Below are 13276 nucleotides of genomic sequence, written 5' to 3' on the forward strand. Positions count from 1 at the left end.
CCCACATAAGCCTCCCAAAGTTATGGTATTACAGGTATGAGCCACTGTGCCCGGAATTGTTTATACTTTCTTTGATCTATGTATATTTCCACTTCTTTTTTTGTTTGTTGGTTTGTTTTTTTGAGAAGGAGTCTCGCTCTTGTCGCCCAGGCTACAGTGCAATGGCACGATTTCGGCTCACTGCAACCTCCACTTCTCGGGTTTAAGTGATTCTCCTGCCTCAGCCTCCCAAGTAGCTGGGATTACAGGCACCTGCCACCATGCCCAGCTATATTTCCTACTTCTTGAGTCCCTTCTGATCATTTGTATTTTCCTATAAGTTTTACCCAGATTTTCTTTATCATAAAACAATTAAACAGTACAAAATATCGTTTAATTCCTTTAATTGCCTTTGAATCTGAAGTCACAATTTGAATCTCTCCTTTCTCAATCCTGTCTTGTGTACTTGTGCTCTAAAGAATAAAATGTATATTTATGATCAGAGAACCAAACAGTAAAGCCAATTTCCTTTTGAGGGGAAAAATGGTGTACCGGATTAGGCTATTTACAAGAAAAGTGGCCCCCATAAAAGAACATTTCTGGCCAGGTGCGGTGGTTCAAGCCTGTAATCCCAACACTTTGGGAGCCCGAGGCGGGCAGATCACGGGGTCAGGAGTTCGAGACCAGCCTGGCCAACATAGTGAAACCCCATCTCTACTAAAAATACAAAATTAGCCGGGTGCGGTGGTGGGCGCCTGTAATTCCAGCTACTTGGTAGGCTGAGGCAGGAGAATAGCTTGAACCCGGGAGGCAGAGGTTGGAGTGAGCTGAGATCACGTCACTGTACTCCAGCCTAGGTGACTAAGCAAGACTCCGTCTCGAGAAAGAAAAAAAAAAAAAGAAGAACACTTCTTGGCATCACTGAGGTAATTAATCTACTAATCTGCAGAGTCCTGAATGCTTTCAGAGGAGCTAGTGGTGGTTCTGATGGACATGCAGCCACTCTGAGCTCTAAGGGCACTTGAACAGACCACCTCTCTACAGCAGACTAACTCCAGCCTAACTCCTTCCTCCCACTAAACTCTGGACTTTTTAAAAATTTTTTTAGACAGGGTCTCATTCTGTTGTCCAGGCTGGAATGCAGTGGCGCTATCATAGCTCACTATAGCCTCAAACTCCTGGGCTCATGCGATACTCCTGCCTCAGCCTCTCGAGTAGCTGGAATCAAAAGCATGCATCAGCACACCCAGGTTTTTTTTTTTTTTTTTTTTTTTGCAGAGACAGCATCTACGTTACCCAGGCTAGTCTCAAACTCCTGGGTCAAGCAATCCTCCTGCCTGGGCCTCCCAAAGTACTGGGATTACAGGATTACAGGCACAAGCCACTGCATCCAGCCCGATACATTGGCTTTTGACAGCCCACACTGCCCAAGCAATGCCAGAGCACTGCCACAGCAATGCCTGCCTCCTACCAGGAACATTTTCTTTGCAATAAATGAATATGGAAAAAAATAACAGAAGCGATACTCATATCTAACGTGTAATACCAGCATATTTTATGAAGATTTGCTTGCAATATATTACATAAAAAGGCGGGATGTAAAATTGTACCACATGGAGCTCACATTACAACTCATACACAGCCAGATGAGGTGGCTTAGGCTTATAATCCCAGCTACTGAAAAGGCTGAGGCAGGAGGATCGCTTGAGCCCAGAAGGTCAAGACTGCAGTGAGCTATGATTCTGCCATTGAACTCCAGCCTGAGTGACAGAGCGAGAACCTGTCTCTTTTTAAAAAAAAAAAAAAAAGGCCAGGCGTGGTGGCTCATTCCTATAATCCCAGAACTTTGGGAGGCTGAGGCTGCTGGATCACCTGAGGTCAGGAGTTTGAGACCAGCCTAACCAACATGGAGAAATCCTGCCTCTACTAAAAATACAAAATTAGCCAGGTGTGGTGGTGCATGCCAGTAATTCCAGCTACTCGGGAGGCTGAGGCAGGAGAATCACTTGAACCCAGGAGGTGGAGGTTCCAGTGAGCCAAGATCACGCCATTAAACTCCAGCCTGGGCAACAAGAGTGAAACTGTGTCTCAAAAAAAAAAGGAAAAAAAAAAGAAAAAAGAAACTCATTAATTATTATTATTATTATTTTTTTTTTTTTTTGGAGACAAGGTCTTGCTCACTCTGTCACTCAGGCTGGTCTACAGTGGCACAAACCTGGATCACTGTAGCCTCGACTTCCTCGGCTCATGTGATCCTGCCTACTCAGCCTCCCAAGCACCTGGGACTACAGGTGCAAGCCACCACACCCAGCTAATTTGTTCTTTGGTAGAGACACGGTCTTGTTATGTTTGTCTGGGCTGGTCTCAAACTCCCAGGTTCAAGTGATCCTCCTGACTCGGCCTCCCAAAGTGCTGGAATTAGAGACATGAGCCATGGTACCCAGCCACTGATTCTTTTTGTAAAGACCGGAAGAAAAAAATAAGTTATAGGTTATTGGTGATTGTTCCTTTTTTCTTAATTTCCTAAATTTTAGTTTTTCACAATGAAAATTTTTCATAAGTGCATAATGTGAGAGATTATACATGTGAAGGACAATAAGCTATCTATTAAACAACCCATTCCAGGCCGGGCACAGTGACTCATGCCTGTAATCCCAGAACTTTGGGAGGCCGAGGAGGGAAGATCACAAGGTCAAGAGATCGAGACAATCCTAGCTCACATGGTGAAACCCTGTCTCTACTAAAAATACAAAATTTAACTGGGCGTGGTGGCACGTCCCTATAGTGCCAGCTACTCAGAAGGCTGAGGCAAGATAATCGCTTGAACCTGGGAGGCAGAGGTTGCAGTGAGCCGAGATCGCGCCACTGCATTCCAGCCTGGCAACAGAGTAAGACTCCGTCTAAAAAAAAAACAAACAAAAAAAACAAAAACAAAAACAAATTCTGAAGGGCTGATATTGGGAAACACATAAAGCAAAGCAAACCAAGGCAGAAATGGTTGACAGCTGTAATTAAGGAAGTTGAAACTTAGGCTGAAAAGCTGTGTTGGCAAGAGGTTCTAACTATTTGGACCCTAGGAAAGAAGTGTCAGAGGTTTGACAGCCTTTACCAAACATTCCCTAAGAAAATGAGATATCAAATCTGACATACACATGGCTGGGCATGGTAGCTCACGCCAGAACTTTGGGAGGCCGAGGCGGCTGATCACTCGAGGTCAGGAGTTCCAGACCAGCCAGACCAGCCTGGCCAACATGGTAAAATCCTGTCTCTATTAAAATTACAAAAATTAGCCAGGCGTGGTGGTGCATGCCTGTAATCCCAGATACTCAGGAGGCTGAGGCATGAGAATTGCTTGAACCCAGGAGGTGGGGGTTTCAGTGAACCGAGATCATGTCACTGCACTCCTGCCTGGGTGACAGAGCAAGACTGTCTCAAAAAAAAAAAAAAAACTGACATACAGGTATAATCCAATCAGTAGAAAGGTCTTCATTTTGGCTTGCCTGAAATACCACGTCAAATTATCTTGTTCTCTGACTTAATTCATACCAAGCAATATTCTGATTATTAATTTCCCCTCCCAGATTATATAAAAAGGTGATGCCCAACAAGAAAGGCAGGATGAAACTTAATACTCACTGAGCTATTATTTGTCAGGCTCTGTGTAGGCTAACAGTCTTCTTTTACCAAAGTAACGGAATTTAATGTAATGGGGTTAAATGCTTGGCCTTGAATCCCCAGTTAATAAAATCATTCAGTTAATAAAATCATTAACTGAATGAATTTATATAAATTATTTAACCCCTTATTAGCTGAATGAATTTGTGTAAATTATTTTCCTCTCTGTAAAATAGGGATGGTGATAATAATAATATCTATCTCCAAGCAGTGGATGTGAGGATTAAAATATATAATCCATTTAAAGAACTCAGGACCGGCACAAAGTAAGAACTATACAGTTAGTAGCTGTAAATAACTTATGTTAGCACAAATGAGGAAATTCGGTTTAAAGTAACTTGGTTAAAGTTCAAGTGCTAAGTGACAGGCCCCAGAACAAAAGTCCAGGTTGGCCTGACTTCTGAATTAATTGTTTCTACCACATTACTGTCCCCCAGGCACCCCAGGAGGCCTTCCATTAAAATATAGGAGGGAGGGAGGCAGTGAATGAATGAAGATGAGCAAATTATTCCCAAAATCTCAATAAAACCAATTCCTCTTCAGGCTGAATCCTCAGAATTCCTGCTATTTATGAACTAAAACCTGTTTCATTGTAACTCTGACCCATGTGTTTGAAGTTTCACTCTCTGGTATCACACAGAACAGAAAACTAATCTGGCTTTCCCATCCCATTACCAATTTCCCCTTCACCCCTCTGAGGTGGCAGAGTTTGTTTTTAAATTCACATTAATTCACCCAACAAACCACCAACGAGTATTATCAGTAAGTCACTATGCTGGAAATGCTGAAAATTAGGAATCCAACTCAGTCCCAGCTCTAGTCCACCCAGCAAGACAAACTCAAACACTAAGAAGGCATGAATGAGTTCTAGCAAAGGGTGAAGGGAGGGGCAGAAGGGAAATCATCTGAAAGTATCTATTTAAATTGACAACATCTACTAAAGAATAAAAAAGAGTTCAATAGAGAAGCAGGAATTTCAAAAAAATTACATAAGTAGTACATTTTTACTTCCTTCATTTAGTTTCTAACACAATTTTTCTGAAGATGCAATAGGACTAAGATTCTGCAGCTTTTAACTTCTCTTCAGGGCCTTAGCTTTTTCTTCCAAAAATCACCAGCTTCCAGAAAAAGAGAAAAAGGGAACATGTTCAATATGGACATGGAGAGAATTTTAAAAACTCATGCAATCTGTATTCACATAGGATTCCATTTTAAAAGACCTTGGCAGGATTTCAAATTACTCCTTTACATTCAAATTTCCCTACAATGGAAACTCACTGCTACACAGGAGACACAGGGCCTAGTTTATTTCCTTAAATACAGTATTCGATCAGTGTCCCCTGCATCAACGATAATGAAAGCTTTTTAAATGCACACTGTGCAGCACAGTTTAAAGGGCACTTTCACAAATGACAAACTGGAAGAAAATAACTGCAACTCGTATGACAAAGAGCTAACTTCCATTATTAACAAAGAGTGTGTACAAACCAAGGACAAAAAAGTTCAAACAACTTACTCTTTTTGTTTTTTTTGAGACGGAGACTTGCTCTGTCGCCCAGGCTGGAGTGCAATGGCATGATCTCGGCTCACTGCAACCTCCGCCTACTGGGTTCAAGCGATTCTCCTGCTTCAGCCTCCCAAGTAGCTGGGATTACAGGTGTGTGCCACCACGCCCGGCTAATTTTGCATTTTTAATAGAGACGGGGTTTCTCCATGTTGGTCAGGCTGGTCTTGAACTCCCGACCTTAGGTGATCCACCCGCCTCGGCCTCCCAAAGTGCTGGGATTACAGGCGTGAGCCACCGTGCCTGGTCACAACTTACTTTAAAATATGCAAAGTGGGCCAGGTGCGATGGCTCACACCTGTAATCCCAGCACTTTGGGAGGCCAAGGCGGGTGGATCACCTGAGGTCGGGAGTTCAAGACCAGCCTGACCAACATGGAGAAACCCCGTCTCTACTAAAAATATAAAATTAGCCAGGCGTGGTGGCACACACCTGTAATCCCAGCTACTAGGGAGGCTGAAGCAGGAGAATTGCCTGAACCCGGGAGGTGGAGGTTGCGGTGAGCAGAGATTGCACCATTGCCCTCCAGCCTGGGCAACAAGAGCGAGACTCCGTCTCAAAAAAACAAAACAAAACAAAATGCGCAAACTGTAAGAAATGGCATATTTGGAGGTCGAGTACAGATACAAAGGTCTAATGAACACGTGATAATATATACACATAACATCACCCTAAATTAAAGGAAATGCAAATTAAAATAACAAAATTTCACTTCTCAAATTGGCAAAAATTTAAAGGTAGTGTTAACAGGGATGAGGAGAAGAGACCATGCTCAAATGCTTCTATCCAAAGCATTAACTAGAAAAGCTTTCTAGAGGCAATTTGGCACCACTTACAAAAACATAATCTCTGCCCAACAATCCCATGGCCAGTAACTCATAATGAAGACATACCCTCAAAGCCTATCAGATTATCCATAACAATAATCAATAGAGCTTTGAAATTTCTGCAACCAAAACATACATCAAAAGAGGACTGTGTCTCAGCCACTCAGGAGGCTGAGGTGGGAGGATTGCTTGAGCCCAGGAGTTTGAGGCTGCAATAAGCTACATCATGCCACTACAGCTATTAAAAGGAAAAATGGGCCAGGCACACTGGCTCACGCCTGTAATCCCAGCACTTTGGGAGGATATGGTAGGTGGATTGCTTGAGCTCAGGAGTTCAAGATCAGCCTGGACAACATGGTGAAATCCCATCTCTACAAAAAATACAAAAAAATTAGCCAGGCATGGTAGTACGTGTCTGTAGTCCCAACTACTTGGGAGGCTAAGGTAGGAGGATGGTTTGAGCCCAGGAGGAAGAGGTCACAGTGAGCGGAGATTGTACCACAGCACTCTAGCCGGGGCAACATAGCCAGACCTGTCTCAAAAAAAAAAAAAAAAAAAAACTACCAAAGAAGTAATTGTCAGCAGGAATTACCTAGATGGTATGATTTTATTTTATTCTGGTGGTGGGGTTGCTTCTTTATGTTTCTTCATTTTTCTCTTTTTTTGAGATAGGGTCTCACTGTCACCCAGACTGGAATGCAGTGGCGCGATCTCAGCTCACTGTAACCTTCGCTTCCTAGACTCAAGCAATTCTCCTGCCTCAGCCTCCTGAGTAGCTACGATTACAGACATAAGACACTACTGCCCAGCTACTTTTTGTATTTTTAGTAGAGATAGGGTTTCACCATGTTGGCCAGGCTGGTCTTGAACTCCTGACCTCAAATGATCCACCTACCTTGGCCTCCCAAAGTGCTGGGATTACAGGCATAAACCACCACGCCCAGCCCGTTTTTTAAATGTTATTTAAATATGCAAATTTTTCACCAGGTACACTGGCTCACGCCTATAATCCCAGCACTTTGGGAGGCTGAGTACAGGCTCATGCCTGTAATCCCAGCATTTTGGGAGGCCAAGGGGCAGATAGCTTGAGTCTAGGAGTTCAAGACCAGTCTGGGCAACTTGGTGAAATCTCATCTCTACAAAAAATACAAAAAGAAAAAAAACCGCAAATTTTTTAAATGCAAGAACTTAATTCTTACACTATTTTACTATTTACTGGATCTTCACAACTGCCAGATGACATAATTGGGACTAATGTAATGTTACCATGGTATAGAAGTAAAATTAAGTTACAGGGAGGAAACTGACATGCAGAGGTGCTAGCAAATTTCAAGGTCCTCTGAGGCAGAATTTCCTCTTATCAAAAGTAACAGGATGTCTACAGAAGTAGAAAAACTGCTTCTCAAAGGTCCTTCCTCTTTCTCTGACCAAAGTCGTTGCGATGCTTATATTCATGTCTTTAGATATAAACATAACTTGAATACAGGAAGATAAAGCAACTGGGTGCTTTTCAAATGTTGTGTCAGAATTATCACACCATTATATAACAAGCAGAAATACTTAATTTTTTAGAAAAGACAAAACCTAACACTGGTCCAGATGTGGGGAAACAGGTACACTAGAACACCTCCTGGGGTCCTGACCATGGCCATCTTTTTATACCTCAATCTAGAAGCAAAGAACAAAGAACAAGCTGTGGAACTGCTTATACTCTTAGACTCATTCAGCCATTTCAAGCTGAAGAATACAGTCCAGGATAAAAATAAATCATTTGTGAAAATGAGAAAAACCAATAGCTCTTTACATAAGATTCTGGGGAAGCTGGATGTAGTTCATCCATTAAAAAACAAGAGAATATTTAATCAAAATTCAATACAGTAGTACTACATTATAAACTCAACAGATATCTAATAAATTAAATAAAGAATGCTATTAAGCTACTACTATGATAAAGATGTAAACTAACCTTACAAAAAGAGAGTAGATATAAAATACCCTTATGCAAACTAATGAGACCCACATAAAAAAAAAAAAAATTTATAGTCCGGGCACGGTGGCTCACGCCTGCAATTCCAGCACTTTGGGAGGCCAAGGCGGGCAGATCATGAGGTCAAGAAATCGAGACCATCTAGGTAAACATAGTGAAACCCATCTCTACTAAAAAATACAAAAATTAGCTGGGCATGGTGGTGTGTGCCTGTAATCCCAGCTACTCAGGAGGCTGAGGCAGAACAATCGCTTGAACCCGAGAGGTGGAGGTTGCAGTGAGCTGAGATCGCACGACTACACTCCACCCGGGCAACACAGTGAGACTCTGTCTCAAAAAAAAAAAAAAAATTATAATAACTAACCTTACATATATTAACTAATTTAATCCTTACAAAAATCACAGAAGTACTATATTAATCCCCATTATAAAAATGAGGAAAAAGAAAGTTAAGGATACTAACATAGTAAGGAGCTAAGCTAGCATCTGAACCTCAGCCCAGTAGCTCCTGAATTCAGATTCTTACCCCAAGTTTATTTACAAGGTACATTGTTGAACTCTGTTTCTTCACTTATGATATGGGGATAGTGGCCCCTATCGCGGGTGCTACGAGAATTAAATGAGAAAGGTCTGCAAAACCCCTATTAAAATGTCTAACACAAACTAGGTAGTCAGCTGGGTGCAGTGGCTTACACCTGTAATCCCAGCACTTTGGAAGGGCAAAGTGGGCAGACCACTTGAGGTCAGGAATTCGAGACCAGCCTGGCCAATGTGGTGAAACCCTGTCTCTACTAAAAAAATACAAAAATTAGCCAGACGTCATGGCACACACCTATAATCCCAGCTACTCGAGGGTGAGGCAGAAGAATTGCTTGAACCCAGAGATGAAGGTTGCAGTGAGCCAAGATGGTGCCACTGTACTCCAGCCCAGGCATCAGAGTGAGATTTGTCTCAAAAATAAATAAATAAATACATAAATAAATAAATAAAGTAGGTACTCAATAAATGGTAGTAGATTTTTCTTTTTTCGAAGACGGAGTCTCACTCTGTCCCCAGACTGGAGTGCAATGGTGTGATCTCAGCTCACTGCAACCTCCTCCTCCTGGGTTCAAGCAATTCTCCTGCCTCAGCGTTCCCAAGTAGCTGGGATTACAAGAGCGCACCACCACGTCCAGCTAATTTTTGTATTTTTAGTGGAGACGGGATATTGCCATGTTGGCCAGGCTGGTCTCAAACTCACGACCTCAGGTGATTCGCCCACCTCAGCCTCCCAAAGTGCTGAGATTACAGGCGTAAGCCACCACGCCCACATTTTCTGAATTCATATCACATTTACAGTTAATGTACCAACAAAGACTCTGGGTTTTATTTTGGGAGAGGCAAAAGAGTACTGTCGCTATGGTAACTGGAAGTCTTGCCCTCAGCAATCCCTTTGTGCTCAAGGAAAAGAGGAACAACAAAGAATTAAAAGTGATAGATGGGTATGGAACAAGACCTTTCAGTGAATCAGCTCTGGGACATGGGTAGAGGGAAATAAACTCTGGACTTTCGAGGAAAAAAATCTCTGGGACTCTCAAGGAATAAAATGCCAATCACCAGAAACTATAGAACAGGCTTTGGGAAAATCTAATGGTGCTTATCACAAGGCTTGGATTCAACCTCCATTAAAGGGTGACAGTGCCTTTTAACTCAATACAACCACTTTAAATTGAGGGACACTTCAGGTGAAAGACCAGCTTAAATCTTTATGCCCCCTTCATTCAAGAAATATTCATTGAGTGCCTGCTGTGTGCCAGGTACTGGAGATAGATAATGGGAGGACAAGGCACCCCAGACCCCGTTCTCTAGTGAGGAAGGCAGCTAAGAAACAAGATAAGCACATACATAATGGTCATTTTTTTCTTTCTTTTTTTAGGCAGAGTTTCGCTCTTGCTGCCCAGGCTGGAGTGCAGTGGCACAATCTTGGCTCACTGCAACCTCCACTTCCCTGGTTCAAGCAATTCTCCTGCCTCAGCCTCCTGGTAGCTGGGATTACAGGCATGCGCCACCACGCCCGGCTAATTTTTGTATTTTTAGAAGAGACAGAGTTTCTCCATGATGGTCAGGCTGGTCCCGAACTCCCGACCTCAGGTGATCCACCCACCTCAGCCTCTCAAAGTGCTGGGATTACAGGTGTGAGCCACTATGCCTGGCCTTTTTTTTTTTTTTTTTTTTTTTGAGACAGAGTCCAGCTCTTGTCGCCCAGCCTGGAGTGCAACGTGTGATCTCGGCTCTCTGCAACCTCCGCCTCCCAGGTTCAAGCAATCCTCCTGCCTCAGCCTCCCCAGTAGCTGGGATTACAGGCGTGTGCCACCATGCCCGGCTAATCTTTGTATTTTTAGTAGAGATAGGGTTTCACCATGTTACCCAAGCTGGTCTCGAACTCCTGATCTCTGGTGATCCGCCCACCTTGGCCTCCCAAAGTGCTGGGATTACAGGCATGAGCCACTGTGCCACGCGAGCATATAAAGATCATTTCTGACAGAGATAAGTAATTGCGGGAAAAACAACAAAATAATGTGAACCAGCAGCATGGAAAGGACTATTTTAGATACGGCTGTTAGAAAGGACTCTCCGAAGATGGGTGCAGTGGCTCACACCTGTAATCCCAGCACTTTGGGAGGCCGAGACGGGCGGATCACCTGAGGTCAGGAGTTCGAGACCAGCCTAGCCAATATGGTGAAACCCCGTCTCTACTAAAACCACAAAAATTAGCCAGGCACGGTGGCAGGCGCCTGTAGTCCCAGATACTCAGGAGGCTGAGGCAGGAGAATTACTTGAACCCAGGAGGTGGAGGTTACAGTGAGCCAAGATCGTGCCACCACACTCCAGTCTGGGTGACAAACCAAGACTCTGTCTAAAAAAAAAAAAAAAAGAAAGAAAAGAAGTAAAGAAAAAGAAAGAAAAGGACTCTGCGAGGAACTGAGGTCTAAGCAGAGACCTAGGTGACAAGAAGGAGACAGCCATGTGATGATCTAAGGAAAGTGACTTCTAAGCAAAGGGAACTACTAGAGGCAAAGAGCCTCCGGCAGAAACGAGCTTTTCCCACACACAGCCTGAGCCTAGAAGGTTGAGACTTCCCGCAGCCCCTGCTGCTGTCCCAAGAAAACATAAACAATTTTAGCCGGTCCAGTGATACCTGGGTCTCCCAGGAAGAAGCCTTCAAGAGGACTTTCTGCCAAAGTTCTGCCTTGGAGGAAGGCCAGGGAGTGCCTAGGGATGGGTGCACAGACAGCTTTTAGACTCACATTTTGATCAATGGTGGCTCCAGTCATGGTTGGCTGAGAAACAACAAGAAAAATCACTGGGCGTGTTTGCCCAGATATCAAATGGGATCAACGGCCCCAATTTCCTAGCGTTGTGAAGAATAAGTGAGCTAATGGATGTCAAGTGCTTAGCACAGCAAACTCTAAATGGTACTGGTGATGGCAATGGTGATATACTAGCAAAAAAGACATCAGACACAAAGAATTATAGTCAATATTATTAAAAATTAACACACAGTATCCAATATATTAAAGTGCATAAAGAGCACATCTTTAGTCCTAGGGAAGTGACAAATTGGTTCAAGTAGGACCTCTTCCCACGTCACACTAGAAGAAAGGGAATTAGTTCCTTTTACTTGACAAGGTAGGGAAGGAGGGAGGAAAGGCAGAAGAGGTAAGGAGAAGAAAAATAAAGGAAGGAAGGAAGGAAGGGAAGGCAAGAATGAAAAGAGGGAAGACGCCAGGCACGATGGCTCACGCCTGTAATCCCAGCACTTTGGGAGGTCGAGGAGGGCAGATCACCAGAGTTCAGTAGTTTGAAACCAGTCTGGCCAACATGGTGAAACCCCATCTGTACTAAAAATACAAAAAATTAGCCGGGCATGGTGGCCTGTGCCTGTAATCCCAGTTACTCAAGAGGCTGAGGCAGGAGAATTGCTTGAGCCCAGGAGATGGAGGTTGCAGTGAGCCAAGATCGAGCCACTGCACTCCAGCTCGGCGACAGAGCAAGACTCTGTCTCAAAATAAAAGAGTGAAGAAAGAAATAGGCCTCAAAACTTCCCCACTGTCTTCCCAGGTACTTGAAATGTTTTCTCCAAGAGTCAAGCATTTCCTTCCATAATTAAAATGCAAAGAGACAGCAAACATGAGTTGAGTTTACTCATTCCAAACTACTGAGAATGAGTTGATTAAATCAGTGGATTTTCCCAGTAGCAATGGAAAGGGCCTGAGCCAGGGTTGGCCCTAAAATGTATCTGTTGTATGACCTTTGGCATATTACTCAATTTCACTGAGCTAATCATCTTACCCTTACAAGTTCCTTCTCCTTTTGTCCCCATCAAAGTTTAAGGCCTTAAGATTGGCAAGTGTGCCAAACTAGAAACATGGGCACTTCCCTTACCTCCTTCTCCCTCTCACACTTGGACACCATTTTGTTGGACCTGCTTCTAAGTCTCGCCCATTGCCAAGTGGATGCCCAGTATCAGCCCTGCATCAGTTCTAATCTTGATTACTCCAACAGCTCTTGACAGAGCTCCAAGCTGCCAGCTACACCTTCCCCAGATCCAAATCAATACTGTCTCATGAGATGACATCTTCTCAGTGGTTATTTTATGACAAATACTATTCTAAGATATATATACACACACACACACACACACACATATATACATACTATTCTAAGATATATACTACTCTAAGATATGTATGTATATACTAAGATATATATACTATTCTGATATATATATGTATATAAAACTATATCAGCCCATTTAGTGTCTACCTCTTAGGTTTGTAATGAGCATTATTCCCATTTTACGGATGAGAAAACTCAGGTTCACAAAGCAAGTTTCCCAAATACCAAAGCTAGCCAGGTATTGGGACAAGGAATTGAACCGAGGTAAGGCTGACTCCAGTTAACTACACTGCTGCTAATCTTCATCACTGCTACTACAGTGATATTTCTAAAATCTAAGTCTGATCTTAAGACTTCTATTTTAAAACAGTTCAGGCCGGGCACGGTGGCTCACGCCTGCAATCCCAGCACTTTGGGACGCCAAGGCAGGTGGATCTCAAGGTCAGGAGTTCAACACCAGCCTGGCCAACATGGTGAAACCTAACCTCTACTAAAAATACAAAAATTAGTTGGGCATGGTGGCTCAAGCCTGTAATCCCAGCACTTTGGGAGGCCGAGACGGGCGGATCACGAGGTCAGGAGATC

General features: G+C 43.3%; 1 protein-coding gene across 2 annotated transcripts in view; it reads right to left on the reverse strand.

Moving 5' to 3' along the window:
* PHF20 (PHD finger protein 20) overlaps window positions 1-13276 on the reverse strand; it is a 228733-nt gene that overhangs the window by 187593 nt on the left and 27864 nt on the right. The window contains exon 1 of one of the 2 annotated variants that reach the window (XM_011972374.1): window positions 5651-5777. The exons of the other annotated variant lie outside the window; for it this stretch is intronic. The gene's annotated coding sequence lies outside the window, so the exon portion shown is untranslated. Of the gene's footprint in view, window positions 1-5650; window positions 5778-13276 lie in introns of those variants that run through there. 2 annotated transcript variants of the gene reach the window in all.

This window comes from Mandrillus leucophaeus, unplaced genomic scaffold, assembly GCF_000951045.1.
Source record: "Mandrillus leucophaeus isolate KB7577 unplaced genomic scaffold, Mleu.le_1.0 Scaffold129, whole genome shotgun sequence".
In the NCBI taxonomy this organism is placed as follows: Eukaryota; Metazoa; Chordata; class Mammalia; order Primates; family Cercopithecidae; genus Mandrillus; species Mandrillus leucophaeus.